This window comes from Carcharodon carcharias, chromosome 26 (assembly GCF_017639515.1).
Source record: "Carcharodon carcharias isolate sCarCar2 chromosome 26, sCarCar2.pri, whole genome shotgun sequence".
Taxonomy (NCBI): domain Eukaryota; kingdom Metazoa; phylum Chordata; class Chondrichthyes; order Lamniformes; family Lamnidae; genus Carcharodon; species Carcharodon carcharias.
The window spans coordinates 43,466,939-43,487,457 of record NC_054492.1 but is presented as its reverse complement, the minus strand read 5'-3'; the positions used below and the strand labels follow the sequence as shown (position 1 = coordinate 43,487,457).

Here is a 20,519-nt window from a genome sequence, read left to right as displayed (position 1 = left end):
CCCCCCCCCCCCCCCCCCCCCCCCCCCCCCCCCCACAGCGGTAACACGCCCCTGCCCCGCCCTCACAAGGGAAAATCACTCGCCCCGCCCTCACTGGGGACAGTCACTCGCCCCTCCCCCAGCCCGGCCTTCAGTGGAAATCACTCACCCCACCCCAAGCTCCGCCCTCAGGAAAACACTCGCCCCTCCCAAACAGAGGAAATCACACCCTGGCCCCGCCCCCGCCGTGGTTGTGTCTCTCTCCCCACCCCACCCCCCCCCCCCACCCCTCCCCCCAACAATCGTTGTCTCCTTCTGACGTCATCCAGGCTCACGCCCGCGGAATTCTCGCCGCGTCACCATAGCAACGGGGCCCATTGAGGCACCCGCGCTCAGGTGAAGAAGCGTCCGGACCAGCTGAGCAAGCTTGTCCGCGGTCCCCTCTCGCAGCGTGGCGGTGGGTGCCGCAATCCTGCAATCGTTCCGCATGTTTGAAACAGAATTGCTGGGTTACGGGGGAAGTGAGAGGTGAGTTACTCTTTGCAGGGAGCTGGCAGTGTCGCGACGGGCGGAATGGCCTCCTGCGCTGTCGCCATTCTAATCATTAACTCCCGGGGGGAGGGGGGGGGGAGACTTACACAATCCCAACTGAACTCGGGGGTAATTGGGATTTATTTTTGACCAGCTGAAGTTTCCCCCCCCCCCCCCCCCCCCCCAATAACACCACAGACTGCTCTGAAGGAGCATCATAAGGAGTCCAAACGTTAACTCTTTTTTTTTTTATCTCTCCACAGGTGTTGTTAGGAGAACTGCTGAGTTTTTCCAGCGTGTTCTGTTTTTGTCACAACACCGGCTCATTGGGGGAATTCACCGAATTCTTGCCCAATTACCCCAGGCTCCTCTGCACTGAACTTGGTGTCAATCCCCCCACTGCTGCCTGGCTGTACTGAATTAATAGCTTCAGCACTACAGTTCAACCAACTAATTACTTTGGTGACTTGAGTTTTTAGCTCTGAAGAGTCATACGCACTCGGAACATCAACTCCGTCTTTCTCTCCCCAGGTGCCGTCAGACCTGCTGAGTTTTTCCAGCATTTTTCGTTTTTGTTTCAGATTTTCAGCATCTGCAGTATTTTGCCTTTAATCATTTTAGTCAGTTCAGCCTTGTTAACTACACTTACAACCATACCTAATAAATGCTATGAAAATTGAAATTACTGTGACATACATCAACTGGTGATCAGTATTACAAGTATACTTCAGTTAATCTTCAGCCATGCTGCACTTGGAGAGTAAATGCCAGGCATAGTCTTTGGGTGAACTGGACTTTGAAGCCAGGACATAATTGAATCAGTGACAGAGTACTTTCTAAGTCCTGAGCTCTGGAATCCCTTCCCTAAACACCTCTGCCTCTCCCCTTTCCTCGCCTCTTTAAAACCCACCTCTTTGCCCAAACCTCTAGTTAAACCACAACATCCCCCCCCCCCCCCCCCATCTAATAACACCTTCCTCTCTGCATATTTTTGTTTGATTATGCCCTGTGGTAATCTGATGTGTAATATACCTTTAAGAAGAATGTTATAATGGAAGATCACATGATCTTAGTATCCAATAGCACAGTAGCAGGCTACTCTTAAGTCAGTAGCCTATGGTTAGAGTCAGTAGTGTAGAGACAGGATTTGAGTTGAAAGTGTAGCTGCTGAGTACCTTTGTAAATAAACAGAATATGTTTCACCTAAGAACTCTCTGCTGATCAACCCTCTCTATTGTACCAAAACAAGTGTGCAACCTGGATCCATAAGTCACAATAAACTGGTGACTGTGACTAAGAGTGAACATGCCCAGTGAAGTTCCGTGTAATTTTTATGTTGAAGGCACAATTTAAATGCTAGCTGTAAGTGTCAATCTTGACTTGGCGTTAGAACTCCTGCTTCTGAGCCTGAAGGTTGTGGGTTCAAGTCCAGTTCTGAGATAAGCAAATAATCTGGGCTGACATTGAAGTGCAGTACTGAAGGAGGGCTGCATTGTTAGCATGAGTCCTCTTGGGTGGATGCAAAAGAATCAGGGAATTTTGCTGTCCTGGATGGTATGTATATTGTAAATATCACGAGTATTGAAATTGTACTGAGGCACCTCAGAGTGAAACATGACAGATGGTGGAAAATTGAATTTTATTGCACTTTCTGTAATGTCCAATTTGAAATGTTTTGGAACACAATTTTACAAATTTGATGAATCAAGTATAATTTTGGAAAAAAGTTACCCCTCCACCCACATGTGAAAACAAATGATCTGAAGATTCATTTCATTGCAGCTTGCAAATTGGCTGCTGCATTTCCCTACCAGTAGTCCTTGCCATTTACTGTAACTCATCCACTAGCATTGGATTTAATTACATTGGGGCAAGATTTTACAAGCAGTATCCATTTCAAATTTGTATCAGCTTTTAATTTAGATAACAGGAGATCAGCATCAAGTTTTAAGTTGACACCTACTAAATGATAGAATGATATAGTACAGAAGAAGGCCATTTGGCAAATCACAGCAGTGCTGGTTTTTTGTAAGAGCTAACTAATTAGTTGCACTCCCCAGCTCCCTATAGGAACATAGGACTTAGGAGCAGCAGTAGGCCATTCACCCCTTCAAGCCTGCTTGGCTATTCGATAAGATCATGGCTGATCTGGTTGTGGTCTCAACTCCACTTTCCTGTCTGCCCCCATAACATTTGAATTTATTCAAGGCTGAGTTAGATTTTTGATGGACAAGGGAGTCAATGACCCAGCCTCCACTGATTTCTGGGAAGAGAATGCCACATACTAACGACTGCGGATGCTGGAAATCCAAAACAAAAACAGAATTACCTGGAAAAACTCAGCAGGTCTGGCAGCATCGGCGGAGAAGAAAAGAGTTGACGTTTCGAGTCCTCATGACCCTTCGACAGAATTTGAGTTCGAGTCCAGGAAAGAGCTGAAATATAAGCTGGTTTAAGGTGTGTGTGTGGGGGGGGGGCGGAGAGATAGAGAGACAGAGAGGTGGAGGGAGGGGGGGGGTGTGGTTGTAGGGACAAACAAGCAGTGGTAGAAGCAGATCATCAAAAGATGTCAACGACAATAGTACAATAGAACACATAGGTGTTAAAGTTGGTGATATTATCTAAACGAATGTGCTAATTAAGAATGGATGGTAGGGCACTCAAGGTATAGCTCTAGTGGGGTTTTTTTTATATATAATGGAAATAGGTGGGAAAAGGAAAATCTTTATAATTTATTGGAAAAAAAAGGAAGGGGGAAACAGAAAGGGGGTGGGGATAGGGGAGGGAGCTCACGACCTAAAGTTGTTGAATTCAATATTCAGTCCGGAAGGCTGTAAAGTCCCTAGTCGGAAGATGAGGTGTTGTTCCTCCAGTTTGCGTTGGGCTTCACTGGAACAATGCAGCAAGCCAAGGACAGACATGTGGGCAAGAGAGCAGGGTGGAGTGTTAAAATGGCAAGCGACAGGGAGGTTTGGGTCATTCTTGCGGACAGACCGCAGGTGTTCTGCAAAGCGGTCGCCCAGTTTACGTTTGGTCTCTCCAATGTAGAGGAGACCACATTGGGAGCAACGAATGCAGTAGACTAAGTTGGGGGAAATGCAAGTGAAATGCTGCTTCACTTGAAAGGAGTGTTTGGGTCCTTGGACGGTGAGGAGAGAGGAAGTGAAGGGGCAGGTGTTGCATCTTTTTTTGTTTTTATCTCAGAAAAAATATTCTCATCTTGGTCTCAAAAGGGAGACCTCTTATTCTTAAATGGTGCCCCCTAATTCTAGCCTAGTCTCTGAACTGTCCCCATAACCCTGTAAACATATTGCCTTCAAGTATTGATCCACTTTCCTTTTGAGTTAATATTGAATCTGCTTCTACCACCCTTTGAGGCAATGCATTCCAGATCACAACTTGCTACATTAAAACAAATCCTTATGTCACCTGTTTTTTTGCCTATTACCTTAAATTTGTGCCCTCTGGTTATCAACCCTTTTGACACTGGAAACAGTTTCTCTTTATTTACTCCATCAAAACTTCATGATTTTGAACACTTCTGTCTGACTTCCTCTTAACCTCTTCCCCAAGGAACAAACCCCAGCTTCTGCACATAACAAAAGTCCCCCATCCCCAGTCACATTGTATTAACACTCTTAAGGCTTTGACATCCTTACTAAAGTGTCACGCCCCAAATTGAACACAATTCAGCAGCTTCATTAAAAGTTGACAGAATGTACATGCAGATCTAAGATTTTTAACATATTGTAGATTAAATGTAGAATAAGAGAAGTGAATGAAGAGTAATAAGGTGAATTCAAACAACATTTTTCTAATGATGTAATCTAATACTCTTTGTTAATGTTTTCTCAAGGGTCAAATGCTAAGCAGTATGTTGTTTGGAAGCCACAAAAAAGCTCCAACATGAGTGATACATGGGACCCAGGGTTTCAGACTTCAAGTGTGCAGCCCAGCTTCATTTACTTCCTTGTTTATGAAGTTGGTGTCAAGCCTACAGCAATGCCTCATGTTAGCCCATCGTATACAGTAATAATTATTTGTAAGTATGTCCTCTATGAAAACACTTCACAAATAAGCTGAAATTATGGTTTAAGTACAATTACCTTGACAGTACAATATGGCAACTATTCACCCTTTTAATAGATCAGCAGTGCCTTGCCTTCAACAACTAGTGAACCTTTAAAATGAAGAGGGCCTGATTTAAAGCAGTACAAATGAAACTCTGGAGTCTCCTCCATTGCCAATTTTAATAGTCCCCATTCTTCTTATCCACTTTCTTTTAGCTCTTCTCACATTATCAGTCTTATATTTCTCACATTATGGCTCTTTTTGTTCCCTTTAACTATTTCCTGATTCTCCCGCACCCCTCCCCACTGTACATTTCGCAGATCATTTCGCCTTTTCCTGTGTGTATACGTTGCTTCCTGCCCTCTCTCCGTTGCCCTGTTTCTTCTTAAATGCTGTTCATTTGTCATATCTTTCAGCTCTGTGGAAAGATTTTATACCCGAAATGTCAACTGTCATGTTTTCTCGACAGATGGTGCTTGACCTGCTTGAAATGCTCCTGCATTTTCTTTTTTTGTGTCAGTATTTACTTTGGATATCAGGCAATTGGCATCAGTGTTTAGTTTCCCAGTTTCCCTTGTTAACACCAAACCCATCTCCCATAGCCCAAATAGCAAATTTATAAACTCATGAGCAATTGGATCCAAGATTTAAATTAGGTGGAAATTCAGGCTGCTGGCTCACAGAATCCCAAAACCTGAACTAAACAAATGCACTGCAACAACTCACCAAGCCTCCTTCAATAGCACCTTAAAAGCCTGTGACCCCTACAGCCTAGAAGGACAAGGGCAGCAGAGGCATGGGGAACACCAACATCAGCAAGTTCCTCAAGCTATACACCATCCCAGATCACCATTCCTTCACTGTCGCTGGGTCAACAAGCTTGAACTCCCTCCCTAGCAGTACTATAGGTCTATCTACACCACATGGACTGCTGCAATTCAAGGCAGTGGCTCACCACCACCTTCTCAGGGGCAATTAGGGATGGGCAACAAGTGCTGGCCTTGCCAACGACGCTCAGATCCCATGAATAAAAAGTATAAAAGCAGCATCTGATACTCAAACCTGTACTATGCTGCAATAAACATAGGACAAAGTTCTACTGTCTGATAATTTTGTTATAACAAGCTGCTACATTTGGTGTGTCATGGAGCTACATTGTTAATATCAATTGAATTAATCTGAAACAACAGTCCTAGCTTTCACCCCACCGCTGTTTGCTTTGGAAGAAGACTGATAAGACATAGGAGGCACATTCCAAATGATTGCAAGGATTTAAAGTAGACTATTGAAAGCTGATAATGTTTTTTATTCAAATAATGGTTTTTACTGGAGAATACAAAACACCCTTGACAAATGTGGTTAGGGCTATGATTTGCATCATGAGTTTAGAAATTTAGCCAGTTTGATTTCCAGAGGTGATGATTGTCCTTTATTTACCAAGTAAATCACTTCATGGCTATATTGTTAATTTTGCTCCTGCAGTTCAATTTGCAACATCCAACTGTCATTGGAAACATTTTGTTCAGTTCAATCTTTTCGGTTTACAATCATTGTCCTCCTGTTGCTAATCTTGTAAGGAGACATTCAAGTTTTTAAACATTGTAAGCCAATTTCAGCAATGAGTGATTAACCCTAAACAGTGCAGGGATGAAACGATCACATTTTCCTGAAATTGATGTATTTACGGTGGAAGAAAAGTGAATATTTTCACATAAATGGTGCTATGAGGTTATTCTAAATCCCACATGAAAAGCAAAATATTGCCAATGCTGGAAAATCTGAAATAAAACTTTTCTCGCTCTTACCTCGGTCTGAAAAAGTTACATTGTGGCAATGTATTTTTCATGGTGTCGTATTTCCACACAAACATGGTCACAAATATACCAAAATGAAGTCTGGTAGGCCATTCTCAACTGGATACTCATTGAAGGATTGTAATAATGCAGAAAATTGTATATTACTAATGTGTACACATCTAAAGTGAAACTCAGGTTTATTAGCACCTACACTTTTACCATTCCCAGTTTGTCACTGATAGCAACTAAACTGCCAGCTGGAAACCAGTAAACAACTTCCACTGCAGCCCCTTGCAATGATGTACATTGCTAAAGAAGACATTTTATCAAGTACTTTTTCTGCTTCAGAAGATAGCCATGCTTATTCACTGCCAGCAGGCTGAATAGCTCACCATGTACATATAGCCCAGTGAAGTATGTTTGCATTCACTGAACATACATATGAACAAATGAACTAGGAGCAGGAGTAGGCCACTTGGCCCTTTGAGCCTACTCCACCATTCAATAAGATCATGGTTGATCTTATTTTAACCACATTGCTGCCTACCCCTAATAACCTTTCACTCCTTTGCTTGTAAAAATCTATCTACCTCTGCCTTAAAGATATTCAAGAATTCTGCCTCCACCACCTTTTGACGGAGTTCCAAAGACTCAAAACCCTCAAAAAATTTCTACTCATCTCTGTCTTGAATGGACAATCCCTTATTTTGAAAGGATGACCCCTAGTTCTAGATTCTCCCACAAAAGGAAACATCCTCTCCACATCCACCCTGTTAAGTCCCCTCAAGATCTTATGTGTTTCAATCAAGCCGCCTCTTACTCTTTTATACTCTAGCAGATACAAGCCCAGCTTGTCCAGCCTTTCCTCATAAGACAACCCGCCCATTCCTGGTATTAGTCTAGTAAACCTTCTCTGAACTGCACCTAACACATTTACATCCTTCCCTAAATAAGGAGACCAGTACTGTACACAGTACTCCAGATGTGGTCTTATCAATGCCCTGTATAACTGAAGCATAACCTCCCTATTCTTGGATTCAATCCCCCTCGTAATGAATGATAAGATTCTATTTGCTTTCCTAATTACTTAATCACTGGTACTGTTATGTTCTGACTTTTACAGAATCTGCTCTGCAATGTAAGCAAAATGATTTCTGTAGTAGTGGAAACTTCAGCCCTTCTACAGAATTGTATCTTCAAGAATTGGCATACCAGATCAATACTTAGCATGCAATTTCTTGGACAGGTGGAACTTGTCTTCATGATTAGTTTTATCAATCTATTGATGAGTGGAAGTAATAAACAAACTTGCTGCAAGTAAAGTTCTATTGGCTGAGATAAAGCAGATTTTGGGTAGATAACAAAGAATTAATTGAACATCCAGTCAACTGATGAAGGTTGCACAGAGATCAGTGACTTTAAGAAGCAAACAGTGGGGCGTTTGTTGAGTTGTATAACTGTGAAACTGGTCCTCTGCTGTTAATACAGTTTCCTTAGTTTCAAGCCAACTTTGAAGATTTGAAATTGGAAAACTATCTCGCTTGCATAACCAGTTTTATTCTTAATGTTTTAGTTGATGGGGGCAGGCTTGGAGGGCTGAAGGGCCTGTTCCTGTGCTGTACTTTTCTTTGTTCTTAACACTAGTCTTGATGATGTGGTCTGGTGCTAGGAGGCCAATTTGCTCTGCAAATGGTCAAGGGCTGTTTTGCACTGCTGCAGCACTTGTGAGATGATGCTCTCGACAAGTTGTGTTAGCCCACCACAGAAGGTATTACGAGTCATAGTGAGAGTTTGGTTAACAAGAGGGTTTTTTCCCCTTGGCCCAACCATCTTTAGCTGCTTCATCAATGACCTTCCTTCCATCATTAGGTCAGAAGTGGGGATGTTTGCTGATGATTGCATAATGTTCAGCTCCATTTGACATGTGGAAAATAACATTCGCACCACACAAGTTCCAGGCAATGACCATCTCCAACAAGAGAGAATCTAACCATCGCTCTTGACACTCAATGGCATTACCATCACTGAATGCCCCACTATCATTCTGGGGGTTACCATTGACCAGAAACTGAACTTGACTAGCCATACAAATACTATGAGCAGGAGTAGGACAGAGGCTGGGAATCCACTGGCGAGTAACTCAACTCCTGACTCCCCAAAGCCTGTCTATCATCTACAAGGCACAAGTCAGGAGTGTGATTGAATACTCTCCACTTGCCTGGATGAGTGCAGCTCCTTCAACACTCAAGAAACTTGACACTATCCAGGACAAAGCAGCCCACTTTATCAGCACCCCTTCCACAACCATCATTCCCTCCACCACCAACACACTGGAGGCAGTGTGTAACATCTACAAGATGCACTGCAGAAACTCATCAAGGCTCCTTGGGCAGCACCTTCCAAACCCACGCCAGCTACCTCGAGAAGGACAAGGGCAGCAGATACATGAGAACACCACCACCTGGAAGTTCCCCTCCAAGCCACTCACTGTCCTGACTTGGAACTATATCACCATTCCTTCACTGTCGCTGGGTCAAAATATTGGAACTCCCTCCCTAACAGCACTGTGGGTGTACCTATACCAGAGGTATTGTAGCGGTTCAAGGTGGCAGCTGACCAGCACCTTCTCAAGGGCAATTAGGGATGGGCAACAAATGCTGGCCCAGCCAGCAATGCCCACATCTCCTAAAATGAATTTTAAAAATCCAGCATCATTAATAGTGCTAATCAACAATGACCTTTTTTTCAAAAAAAAATTGATGGGATTAAGCTTGGGCTACATAGTCCAGCGCAATAATTATTACACTGCTGTACCAATGGATTTCCTGTTCAAAATTTGCTGATCTTAAGGAGTGGCGCCAAAGAAAGGCCGCCTTATTGAGCAGGAAAAAATCTTAACTTTTGTGTTGTAATTCACAACCTCTTAGCACCAGACCACATAAACACAGCTAGTTTTGACAATAAAACTACTTATGCAAGCGAGATCGTTGTCCAATTTCAAATCTTCAAAGCTGCTTAAAAGTATCTGGCTTGGAGCTAAGGAAACCTTACTAACAACTGAGGACCAGTTTCAGTTATACAACATAGCAAACACCTCACTATTGTCTGCTTCTTAAGGGCTCTGATCTCTGTGCAACCTTCATCAGCTGAATAGATGTTCAATTAATTCTTTGTTGTCTACCCAAATTCTACTTTATCCTTAGCCAAAAGAAATTTACTTGCAACAAGTTTGTTTATTGTTTCCACTCATCAATAGATTGATAAAACGCATCAAAGTGCAGCAGCAACATTTACAGCATTACTCAAGCAAAAGAAAAGAGGCAAATGTCTTATCCCCTTGCATTATTACTCTCTGCATTTTGACTTTATTATCACTATGCCAATTCATCTCTCTGCTCCAATTTATAAGAGGTGGATTACTAATGCCAGAACAACTGCACATGTGGAATCTTGTGCATTGTCATGATAATAGTTGATTGTGATAGTGGACTCCAGTATTAAATACTATACAGTACTCTGTACTCGATTTGGGATCACCTGAACTCGGAGTTGAAGGTCAGATAGCACATGTTGGAACCTGTCTTGATAGAATTCAGTTACCACAGTTGTGCTTTATGTTAGGAAAATGTGTTATCAATAAAGTTAGCTCAGCTACAATGTCGACAGCCTGTGTGCATCATTGAAACAAAAAACAAGACATGGTGTCAGAAGTAAACTAAACACAACAATGGAGGTTCTGAAACCACCAACAAAGCTCAGTTTAGAGGAAAATCTCGTAGAAAACGGGAGTAGGCTCTGGCAGCGATTTGAGCTATACCTCACAGCGACAGACAGTGATAAAAAAAGGCGCTCAGGTACATCTTTCTTCACCTAGCAGGGGAAGCAGCCCTAGAAGCCTACAACACATTCACGTTTGAAAGTGATGAGAATGAAATTACTTGAAAGAAATAATGGAAAAATTCAAAGCCTACTGCAGCCCTAAGAAAAATATTACATATGAAAAATACTGATTTTTTTACATGCACACAAGGCAGTGACAACAGTCAGTACGTAACTGAGCTGAGACAACAAGCTGAATTGTGTGAATTTGGAGAGCTTGAATAATCACTCACCCGAGATAGAATAATTTGTGGAATTGCAAATGACACTCAGATTGGCTTTTAAGAGAAGTTGATCTCACATTGGAGAAAGTAATAAATATCTGCAGAGCGGCAGAGACAACAAAATGCCAGATTAAAAGATGACAGAGAATAAGCCACACACGGTTAAGCAGTTAGATGCAGTTAAACAGAAACAGCTCTGGGAAAGAACAATAGACAGTCTGAACATAAAAAGAACAAAACTGCTATTAAAATATTTAAATGGAGCCAATGCGGAACAGAGCATTTTCCATGTAGTTGTCCAGCCTACAGAAAGCAGTGTAAGAACTGTTATAAACTAAATCACTTCACAAAGATGTGTAAATCGAAGAAAGTGCACACGATTGCAGATGATGACACAGACCCTGAAACTGAACTTTTCATTGGCGCAGTAACAACAAATTCCAAAGAAGACGAATGGAAGATTGATTTAAAAATTGCCAACATGGTGGTGAATTTCAAGCTTGACACAGGTGCACTCAAATGTCATTCCCATAAGCCTGTATTGTAAGATAAGTAAGAAAAACAGCTAACGAAAACAAAGGTGAAACTGTCTACTTGTACAGGTGAAAAAATTGCAATAGAAGGCAAGTGCACACTTAAAGTGAACTACAAAAAACAGAGTCTCAAGCACTTCCATTCATAGTGGTGAAAGCTGTTGCAAAAGCCATTCTTGGAATCAAAGCTTGTGAATATCTGAAGCTAATCAAGAGAATAATGACTGTTAACAGATGACATCCTGAGCGAGTATAAAGATGTGTTCCAGGCGATTGGCTGCCTAAAAGAAGAACACCGCATCAAGATTGACAAAACTGTGACACCCAAAATACACCCACCAGGAAAATACCAGTAATGCTGAGAGGCTGACTGAAAGCAGAGTTGGACAGAATGGAGAAACTTCACATCATCAAGAAAATTGAAGAACTGACAAAGTGGGTTAATCCAATTGTAATTGTAGAAAAATCAGATGGGAATCTGATTAAAGGATGTTTTGACTACTGTAACATCTGCTCGTGGTATTACTTTGACCTCTGGTGATGGACTTTGTTTAGCCATTGCTCTGGTCACCACGCATGATGGAAAGATATTAGGAACTTGTTCTTGTAACTTCTCCGTCTCTTTAGCCTCTCTCAGACTCTCCATAATTATGAGCGAAGCTGTAACTTTCACTCCTGCCAAATCATTCTCCAGGAATAAATCAACTCCATCCACGGGTAATTTCTTAACCACTCCTACAACCACCAATCCTGACAATAAATCACGTTCCAATTGCACTTTGTACAATGGAACTAGGATATACTCTCCACTTATCCCGTTTACCAATACTTTAGCTTTCATTGAACTCTCTGGATGGAAAACTAGGTCCTTCTCCAGCCAAAGAGTTCGAGTAGCTCCTGTGTCCTTTAATATAGTTATGGGTTTGGCTGCATCATTTGATGAAAAAGGGGTTATCTTTCTTTTAGACAAAAACCCTTTATATCTGTCAACTAACTTATTTACTTCACCTGCATTCACAGCAGTGGTTACCTCCAGACCCTTGTAGTTAAAGCTACAACTTGATCTTCACATTTTCTTTTTGAGTTCCCTTTTTGGACTCATTCTTATGAACTCTAATAAGTCCCATGGGCTTCCCTCGCAACTTCCAGCATTCTGAATGAATGTGTCCCACTTTACAGTGATAGAGTTATGCAGCACAGAAACAGGCCTTTTGGCCCATTATGTCCATGTCAGCCGTCAAATGCCTATCTATTTTAATCCCATTTTCCAGACACTTGGCCCATGGCCCTGTGCGCTATGGTGTTTATTACAATGGAAACACTTAGGCCTTCGAGTTTCACCTCCACCTGCTGTACCTTCCTCCCTGATCTGGGGAGGAGATCTCAAGGTATTCCCAGCTATCCATTCTTTACCCTGGGCACAATGCTTCCTTTCACTCTCCCACTTTTTATCCTTTTAAAATTTATGGGGGCGATGGAAAAAAAAGAGTTTTATGGAGCAGCTCATAATCGTCAGCTCTTACTGCTGCCTGTCTAGCAGTTGCAACTCTTTGGTCTTCAACATGGGCTCTTAATACAGAAGGTAGGGAGTTTTTAATTTCTTCCAAGAGAATGCTTTCTCTGAGAGCTTCATAGGTACTTCCAACTCCTAATGCTCATATCCACCTGTAAAAACTACTTTTGCTTAATCCTTTCAAATTCAATGTAAGTTTGCCCAGGCTGTTTCCTTGAATTTCAAAACTTTTGTCCGTATGCTTCAGGGACCAACTCATATGCACTCAAAATGGCCATTTTCACCACATCATAATCCATAGAAACCTCCTCTGACAGTGAAGCATAAATTTCCTGTGCTCTACCTGTCAATTTGCTCTGCATAAGCAATGTCCAGTTTTCCATTGGCCAGTTCATCTGTTTAGCTATCTTCTCAAATGAAATGAAGAATGCTTAAACATCTCTTTCCTCAAACCTTGAAGAGCTTGTACAAATTTAGACATCTCCCAACTGGATTCTGATCCAGAAATAAGTCCCACCTCATCTATTGGTGTCTTTTTTAACTACCAGCATCCTAAGCTGGAACTCTCTCTCTCTTTTTTCTCTTTCCTGCCTGTCTAACCTCATCGTTTCTAACTTCCTTTGAAATGCGCTCTCTCTCTCTTCCCTTTCTTTTCTTTCTCTACCCTTTCTTCTTCTGCTGCCTCTAGTTCCAATTTTTTTATTTGCAATTGAATTTGAGCCCATTCCAATGAACCACCCCTTGGAGAACTTGGTCTCAGGTATTCCTTCCAATTTCAAATGCTGTGCCATCTCTTCAATTGTCTCTGCCTCCCTAGCTTTGGCAGGCAATCCCACTCTTAATTTATTTGCTAATTCAATTAACCTGGCTTTTGGGATCGCTTGTAAAATCAAAAGGGACATCTCTTCCACTTGCAGGAAAGCTTTAGCAGTTTCCAGTACCATCTTATTTTTGACAAAGCAAACCTGGTGTTTCCTTTTAGCTTTTTACACCCAAATCGTTGTTGTCTTTTGTTCCACAATATCCTGGACGAGCCTGCAAACTTTGTCATGACTCGCTAGGGATAGTGCACTGCAATATCAAGTCCCACTGCTCTCCGAGCCGCGACAAATGTGAAAAAGTTTGATCAACACACCTAATTGTTCAATTTAGGTAAACAGAATATGAGCACCAGGTTTGTAAACTTAATAAGTAAATAACTGTTCATTGAACAAATTGTCTTTAACCAGTGGCAAAAGAAAGAAATATGAATTCCTAATTTCTAACTCTGTAACCTAAACTCTACCCCTCTTTAAATCCCTATACACACACATACAAGACACAGAAAAACATGGATTGTAAGGGTGGGATAAAACAGTTCAATAGCACCAATTCTGGAATGCAGGTTTCGATGGGTTGATTTTTATCGATGTTTTCCAAATTCCTTTCGGTTCTTTGTTGAAGACACGAGGTGATCTTCCCAGCACTTTCAGTCTTTAGTTCACTGGTTGAGATCTTGCCTTTCAATTTCTCTAACAGTGATTTTCCCCTTTGCTTCTTGACAGGGTTTTTCAGAGAGAGAACAGGTTATATGAGGAAAAAAAGCCAGCTAGCCATTATTGTAGAATTATTGGAATCTTACATACATGGGAGAGAGAGGTTATAGATATTTTTCCTTTAAGGCTAGGAACTACTCTGCTGCACTGCTCTCACACAAACTTTGATCACCTGGTCAGGAACTGTTGTTGCCAGGTAGTTCCCCATTAGACCAGACTCCTGCTCAGCACCATCCTGTCTTTCATGGCACACTCTGTTCCAGGACAGCAACATTGTATATATCCCTCACACTGTTGCAGTAGACATGTCCTTCAAACTGTAGCCATTGTAATTTTAATCCACAGTCCAACAGGAATAAAAAGATATGTTCTTTACAGTTAAGAAAATGTGTTATCAATAAAGTTTGCTCAGCTACAATGTCGACGGCCTGTGTGTATCATTGAAACAAAAAACAATATTTGCATGAATATCTACTGCAGTCCGGAGTTTGTAATTATACCATACTTTCCCCAATGTTAAAAGATAACTCAGGTTGCCCACAGCCAGAAGAAAATAATAGTCCTAATGAGAACCAGCAACAGTTATTTATCTTTACCACTTGTGGCATAGTGTTCCTGGAAATCAGGAGGAAAGCCAGTTCTCACAAGGGTGTGATCTAGCCTCTGAAAGTGTGCAGACTACTGTGCTTTTGCAGAGCTAACTAGCTGGAAGGCAAAGTTGCCTCTGAAGACATTGCTTTAATACAGATGGTGCAGTGCTTCAATACTACATCACTGTGGTTTTCAGGCTGTGAAATTCAAGTTAAAATAAGGCATTTCCTGTTTTCCAAAATGTTAGGCTGGCTGGGTTAAGGTTGAGTACAACATGGTGATTAAAGACATTTATCTAAATTCACAACAGGCCCTTTAACTGCAGTAAAACATGAGCTGTACGTATTCTTTGATTTGCATCCAAAGTATGCCATGATGTTTATTTTTAAACTAATACAATGGAAAACAAACCCAACACTGCCTGATTTGAGGGCAAAGACAGAGGAGCAGAGGTACAAATCATGTAATTTTACACTAAAACATATTGTGTGAAAATTGTTAAATAAGCTAAGCTATTTGATGAGGAAGCAAATATTATATGCCAAAAGAGTATGAATAACTTGCAACTTGTCCCATATCACAACTCACCCCGGGTTAGATTGTCTTAATCTTATTCCTTCTGCAAAATTGCCACTGCTTGCTCAATAGATGAACATGGCTTTTGAAAGTTACACTTAAATGGAATTAACTCTTATTTTACTATATATTAGCTTGACAAATTGCCTCATGAAATCTACTTAACAATTTTAATGTCATATCTTTTAAAACAGAATTTGTTTAATTCATTATTTGTAAATAAAATATAACGATAGCAATAGACCAACAATAATAATAGGAAATTGCAAGAATCATTTCTGAAACTTGTGTCCATTTGAAAATGGACATATGCAATTCCTTACATTATCCGTAAACAAATTAAACCTTGTTTAGTGACCAGGTGAAAATAATACCAGATTAATATGCACATACCCCACTATCAAGGCCAGACTGTACATAAACAGTTCCCGGAAAGCTCAAAAAATGACCCGATGCTGCAATAATTTTATTCCAACTCCTGTAAAACAATTGGAGCTCATGCAAAACGCCCCAAAAACAGATGCATACAAATATAACTATTCCCTTACTGGCACAACTCCTACCCTACTCATGTTGGTAGGTTGACATTTAAGTGTGGAATCAAGTAAAGCAGGCTATAATATTGGATGTTTCAATTTCCTCAACTACTGTGAATGGTCAGCAGGCACATGCAATGTCACGTTTCATGCATGCACAGGTGCACTGAAATTTGGTACAAAATGGTAAATGTTGGCACCATGTTGCTGCACGTGAGGCAACTTTGTTTCACCCTTCTCGCTCAATTCAACCCAGGTTTTAGTGCAGAATGAAAAAGATTCACCATATGTTGGCCAAAGTTCCACATGCCATTTATTGATATCATTGAGGGCTGATATTGGATAGCAAAAATCAACATTTGCTTAAAACAGCAAAAAGTTAACATACCACTAAATCTAAAAGATGTTCACACCTTTTATTGAAGGATCATTATTCAAGAGAGTGACTGAAAGGTTCATCTTCCTGTACCTGTGAATTGAGCAGCAGAAACTAGAAACACCAGAAACTAATCTGTACATTTTCCACAGTAGCTACAATTGTCACACCTACTCAGGTGCTGAAGTTATATGGGACCATACCTCACTTTATTTCAAATTTGATGACCCAGATGCTTCCATTAATTTTATTCCTCCAACACTTCTTTCCTCTTCTCTCAAACGATGTCAACTCCTTGCTGGAGTTTGCTCCATGGGCATAGTCCACTCCGTACTTTGCATGTAATCATTCTTTGTATGTAAACCTAGGCAGCGAGTGTTTGAAAACTTGAACAGCAGAGGTCAATGACATTAGTAAACAAAGCTAATGGGTCTTTAGTTCAACTTTGTCACTGACTCTATACGGGTTTCAGTTTTTACTCATCACAGAGCTATGGTAACCGAAGAGCAGAGATCAGTGTTGTTTCCATACAAAGTATGCGGTTGCTGTGTTTAACTTTTTTGAAAGGGAGGTTCTGGTGGGGAAAAAAAGGGCTTATGTTAAGACTTGAGTGGAAATCAAATGTTTAAGATTGAAACCAAAAACAAGAGTTTGAGACACTAATCAGAGTTGCCTCTGCTCTGATCCAAATTAATGTTGACTTTGTTACGAGTTATTTGGACTATGGAGCTCTATCAAACCAAAACATAGACCAGCTTCATCCAGTTCTGTTCAGCTTTATAAAACAAAGGCTGAGTCATTCCTTTAGTCGTTTCTTCTGCCGTTACTACTACACTTTTACTTTAGAAAGAGCCCCACTGGAGTGCTTAATTTTCAACCACATTCACTATCATTTCATTTTAATCGATTTCACAAAAGGTGGAACTGTCCAAATTGAATCATACACAATTTGCCTCATCTTGGTCTCCAATCACTTTTCCTCCTGAGGGGCTGAGTGACCACTTCTTAATATCAGCATAATCCTGGCGAAATCTGTTAACTGGGTGCAAAGATCAAGGAACTTTAAACGTAATTGAGTTATGTCCAAAACCACTAATGTTCATGTTTTCCACAATCTTTTCCTTTGGTTCAAGATTCAATTTGCCTGGATCAGATCTTACAAAACTCCAGTCTTACCTCGGCTAATGGTGCAAGATTTTGCCAGTGGCATGGATTAAGGAAGGCTCCTCAAAATATCTCCACATTTTTAGGCAACACATGCACTAACAGAGACATTTTAAAAGCTTTTCCATGTCAAAATATATTTCATTTATGAAGAAACTGACCAGTGAACACCAATGAATGAAGTAAACTGGTGCAGTTATTTAAAATCATTTTCAGTGATGAGGGCTGTATTCTAACTAAAAATACTTGTTTTGGGTGAGCAATCCATTTTCTGCTACAGGTACAGTCTCTCAAAATGAGAAATCTTGGGACCAAGGCTGTGCCGGATTTCAGATCTTCCAGTTCAGCTCATGGGTGGTTTGAGCCAAGCCAGGTCCAGTGGGGTCAAGGGTTGCTTGGAACAGGAATAGACTTGCGGGCAAGCAGTGAAGTGAATAACCAGCCCAACACTACACCGTGCCAATTTAGAGCCGAGGCAAATTGTCCGGGTAAGCTTTTTTTCTATTTTACTCAGTTAAAATTGATGCATCGCACATTGTAAAACTGGCTGGTTTTCGGATAACTCTGGTTTTTGAATAGCCAGATTTGAGACACTGTACCTGTATATTGATAAAGTTAAATCAGGTTACAAACATTAATTACATCAAGGAATAGTTTTTAATTGAGAGGAAAAAATGTTATGATTACATGGTATTACCCAGCCCTGCTCTGCCCGTTCAATAAAGATTTTGGGGGTTATTTTGGTGAAAGATGAAAGCGGAGTGCAGGGCAGGTTTCTTGTAAGAAACGGTAAACTTTATTTAGAGTTCCTGATAAAACAGCATGCTTGTTCCAAGACCCTGGTGAGAAAATTCTGCCCCTAAGATTACTCACATTTAGAGCTGATTCATCAATTCAGCCACAATTCCCATAACAGTATGAAAAGTTTTAATTTACAATTACTACACAGGAATTGCTTGGCTACTGTGACTGCAAGTATGTGCCCATCTGAAAGTCTAGATTTAGCACACAATTTTGGGCATAATTGCTGATTAACATAATTTGAATTTGCCTGGAGGTGCTAAAACAAGACACCTACCAAGTTTAGCACTCAAGCAATTTTAGATTAGAAACTATTTTCAAAGAGCAGGGTGCCTATGGGCTCCACACACCGACTTCCAGTAAAGTCTTGGAGTGCACTGGCTGAAACAATGGCATGTTTCAAGATTGCTCATGGACTGGGAGAGGCTGCACTGGGTGTCTTGTACCCACAGAAGGCAGTGGGGAGTTGGAGGGAGGGTGAAGGAGTCCACCTCACCCTCCTGCATCTCTTGATGCTCTCTCCTGCAGCAGCTGGTGCTGTGGCCCGTCCTCTTCCCTTTCCTCCTGCAGACCATGAGAAAACCCCAGCAGGATGCCCACTGGCAAAACGCCCCCCTTCCCTTGATAACTCCAACAATGTGTCCTATAAGGTGGTGTAACACCGCAAGCACTCTCTTCAGGTGAAGTGCTCAGGGAGTTTCCAGATTAAATGTTGATAAGAGGTTCAGCGAAGTCTTGAGAAAGACTAGTCTCCTGATTTGTCTCCGAAGTCCTCTTCAAAGCTCCAGCAGCAAGTGAAAAGCATGGCTGGCTGTGTCTCTATCTAGCACTTGGAATTCTCAGCAATGACTCTTTTTACTCCTGGTCAGCTGTTAGCAGGGGGAGGGGGGTTAGTTGGAGCACCAAGCCATCAAAATGGCGTACAGCCTCTTGAAATGAGTGCCAGTACGTATCTTAATTACCAATTGTCCCCTTAATGATCCTCCGGGCAGCTGTTCCTAGCTCGTGCTTCATCTCCTTTACCAACTTGGTGTCTCACGTTTAATGCTGCAGCTCACAACCCCATCTTGACCACCTTGCAGGCTCTTTAGCACCTAAAAGTATCCAAAGAAAGTTTCCCGCTCTGAGTTTGCAATTACACAGATGTATTTTATTGGAAATTTGCACTGTAACCTGAAGATTGAAGAGGAGTCACATTCGACCCAAAACATTAACGCTGTTCCTCTCTCCAGAGATGCTACCAGACCTGCTGGGTATGTCCAACACTTTCCATCTCTAACTGATGTATGACTGCCCACCTGCACAGCCTAGAGACTTGTTGCTTTAACGCCATTGGTATGACCAGGACAAGAAGCAGAGGGACGACAACAAGATAACATGGCAGCTAGGAATGTCGCCAACGTACAGTAATTTTATTAAGGATTAAAACAAACAAGTCTGATATTTATGCACAACATTGTGTAAAGGGAAAGGCTGATAGGATGTGTGTAAAACCAGTTAAACCCGTTCTTTTTCTGCCAAGAGGATTATGGCTATCTGCACTGAAAAACATTGCTATCACAAAGTAATCACTTTATCTTTAACATAGGAATTGTTTAGAAGGAACACCACAAATAAAAGTGGCACAATGCACAAAGAACAAGCATCGACACAGTGTAAATTGTATAGCATATATAAAAAGGTACTAACTCAAACTGTCAGCACCCATACCAAACAAAATGAAGTCACATTACATGTCAAAATTCTAAAACGACAAAAAAAATTGGAAAAAAGTACTATACAAGATCACCTAATGAATACAGATGTAGCAAACTAGTTTCGGAGTTTCAATTTTCCAGAAGATGTATAGATCGTACAGAAAGTACAGCTGGATGACGACAGGCTGAAGGTTTCTATATCTGCACAGAAAGAAAAGGATTGAAAAGGACAGGGTGAGAAAGGGGTCAGATGCATGAAGTTGTGCTGTATTGCACTAGGAGGATAACTTTCCAATTATGCAGTGTTCAAGTAACTGTCTGAAAGTGCTCCCAGTGTTTATATCTATGTGCACACATCGTAGGGCAAGATTTTAATTCACTCAAAACCCATTCATCAACTGAGGTAAAATCAGGCCCCGTACGTAATCGAGATCTAAATCTCTAGTTTTTCACCCTCAATCTTTAGCCCAGTAAAACACTTCTTTCTAGATTGCTTCCGGTTTAACAATTGACATTTCTCAAGAGTCTTCAGCCAATTCGATTCATTCCCCATGATATCAAGAAACAGCTGAAGGCACTGGATACTGCAAAAGCAGTAGGCCCTGACAACTTTCTAGCAATTGTACTGAAGACTTGTGCTCTAGAACTAACTGTGCCCATAGACAAGCTGTTCCAGTACAACACTGGCATCTACCCAGCAATGTGGAAAATTGCCCA

At 41.2% G+C, this 20,519-nt stretch overlaps 1 long non-coding RNA gene across 2 annotated transcripts; it reads left to right on the top strand.

The window, feature by feature from the left end:
* Positions 1-361: 361 nt before the first annotated feature.
* On the top strand, positions 362-19,731 carry LOC121269963. Of its 2 annotated transcripts, none has more exons than XR_005941451.1 (3): positions 362-507; positions 17,585-17,792; positions 19,338-19,731. It is a non-coding gene; the product is annotated as an uncharacterized LOC121269963 (long non-coding RNA). The 2 variants fall into 2 exon arrangements; XR_005941452.1 differs by lacking the exon at positions 362-507 and adding an exon at positions 4,296-4,552.
* The last annotated feature ends 788 nt before the right edge of the window (positions 19,732-20,519 follow it).